This window comes from Lipotes vexillifer, unplaced genomic scaffold, assembly GCF_000442215.2.
Source record: "Lipotes vexillifer unplaced genomic scaffold, Lipotes_vexillifer_v1.1 scaffold1321, whole genome shotgun sequence".
Taxonomy (NCBI): domain Eukaryota; kingdom Metazoa; phylum Chordata; class Mammalia; order Artiodactyla; family Lipotidae; genus Lipotes; species Lipotes vexillifer.
In genome coordinates, this window is record NW_006785943.1 from 935344 (window position 1) to 937843 (window position 2500).

Below are 2500 nucleotides of genomic sequence, written 5' to 3' on the forward strand. Positions count from 1 at the left end.
CAAGGCTAGAGCCGGCTCGGGTATAATAGGAACAGCAAGGAGGCCAATGTGGTGGGACCTGAGTGAGCAGTAGGGGAAGGGGTGGGAGATGAGAAGAAGCTGGAGGCCAGAAGAGGCAGAGCCCTATAAGCCTGGCTAAGGCATTTAGATTTTTGTCCATACGTACTGAGAAGCCACTGGAAGGTCTTCAGCAAGGGAGTGACATGACCTGGTTTGCTTTTTGAAAAGAGCACTCTGACTGAAATACGGAAAATAGTCTGTGGTGGGCTTGGGCAAGAGTAGAAGCAGGGAGGCTAGTTATCAGTTTACTGCAGCAGTCGAGAAGAGAGAGGACCAAGGCATGGGCTGGAGCATGGTGATAGAGGTCAGAGGTGCCAGATTCAGTCTATCTTTTGAAGGTAGAGCCAAGAAGACCTGATGGTGGGTGGACCGTGGGGTGTGTATTAGTGTCCCAGGGCTGTAGCAGCAAAGTACTATAAGCTGGATGGCTTAACAACAGTAATTGATCATCTCCTAGTATTGGATGGAGGCTAGAAATCTGAAATCAAGGTGTCCCTCTGAAACCTGTAAGGGAATCCTTCTCTGCCTCTTCCTAGCTTCTGGTGGTTTGCCAGAAATCTTTGGCACTCCTTGGCTTGCAGTTGTATCACTCCAATCTCTGCCTTCACTGTCACATGGTTTTTCCCCTGTGTCTGTCTCCACATGGCTGTCTTCTTATTGGATTAGGGTCCACCCTACTCCAGTATGTCCTCATCTTAATAAAGCACATCTGCAAGGAACCAATTTCCAAATAAAGTCACATTCTGAGTGTTGGTGCCCAGGGCAGGCTGCCCCCAAATTTGCTTCAGTGGCATATTGATTATTTTAAATTAAAGTTACTTAAGAAACAAGTGGTGTAAGAGGGACACTTTGACCTACCTCTCTGCCTCCCTGAAAGCAGGAAATAAATCTCTCATGTGAAAGGTGCTCTCCCTGTATCTGGAGGTAGAAGGACACCCTTATTGCCAGAGGCGGGGAACTGGCTCAGAGAACCCTGTATAAACAAACCTTGTTATTCCTTTAATTTACTCTCCCAAGCCCAAACTCAGTTTCGATTCTTCACTACTTAACCACTCAAAGTTTCTTTGTCTTGTCAATTCCTCACAAATTTATTATTTCTTTGTCTAAAAAGTATAAAGCTGCCTGCTTTGGCCACTTCTTAGGTCCCATTTCCATGAGACCTGTGTGCACAGGAATTACAATTTGTTTCTTTTTCTCTTGTTAATGTCTTGTGTCAATTTTATTAGTAGTCCAGCCACAGGAACACAAGAGGGGTAGAGGTGGAAATTTCCCCTCCCCAATATGAGGTACTTGCAGTAGTTAGGATTTCAACATCTCTCTTGGCGGGAGAAGGAGGGCAGGGAATGGGGGGCAAACACACGTCAACCCGCAACGGGATATAAAAGAAAGAGGGGAATTGAGAAAGATGTCTTGGTTTTTGACCGAAACAGTGATGTGAATGGTGTGCCATTTATGGAAGTGGGAGAGAAGGGATGTCTCCAGGTGGGACCAGATTTGTGGGGGAAAGTAAATAAAGAATTGTTTTAAAAACGCCATGTTTGCAATATCTATGGGAAGCTTGAGTTGCCGGTATAGAGAAAACAGTTGCATTTTCAAATTCGGAGAGCAGAAAAGAGGTATGGGCTGAGGAGGTAAGTTTGGAAATCGTTGGTTTATCGAGAGTTATTTTAAAGCCACAAACTTGATGAGATTATCTAGCGAAGTAAACGCAGGGAGAAGAGAGCAATGATCTAACTACACCTCGGGACACTCCAACATGTAGAGGTGGTGAAGAAAAGGAGGTTCAAGCTAAGAAGACAGAGACAGAGCTGGCAGTGAGGTAAGAGGAAAACCAGGAGAGTGTAGCGTCTCAGAAACCAAGTAAGAAAGCATTTCAGGAAGGAGGGAGTACTGCTGCATTAGATGCACTGAGGGCGTGTTTTCTCAATTAACCTATACTCTCTTTGGTGCTAAATATCTAAAAGTCAGTTAAATGAGTACCAACTGACCACAACTCTCTATTCCTTGAATGAGATTCTATATACTCTTACCCACCTTTACAGATCTTCTATTGCAAAAATATTTTTCTCAGAAATTTGTTTCTGGAGAACAATGGGAACAAGAGAGTTTTCAATTAGGAAGAATCATTTTCCTATTTTAACAAAGGAGACACAGGGTTTGAATTGGAGTCAGCCCTGGAGGGAGGGCTGACCCTAAGTCAAGGATCAAAGTAGCTCCCCTCCCCCCTCTCCCCTCCCCCTACCCCACATGCCTTTAAGGAGCCTGAGAATGCTTCATGCCCTAGCTGACCAGCAAACGTTACCACCCCTTTTCATTTCATTTAATGCTGTTTATCTGCTAGTGGGTTTGATGCTTGTCCTGATAATGTGCAGCCTGCCAGGCTGCCAGCCAGCACTGCTCTTTAATTCAGAGCTTCCCCCCGGAACCTCATTCCTGCTGT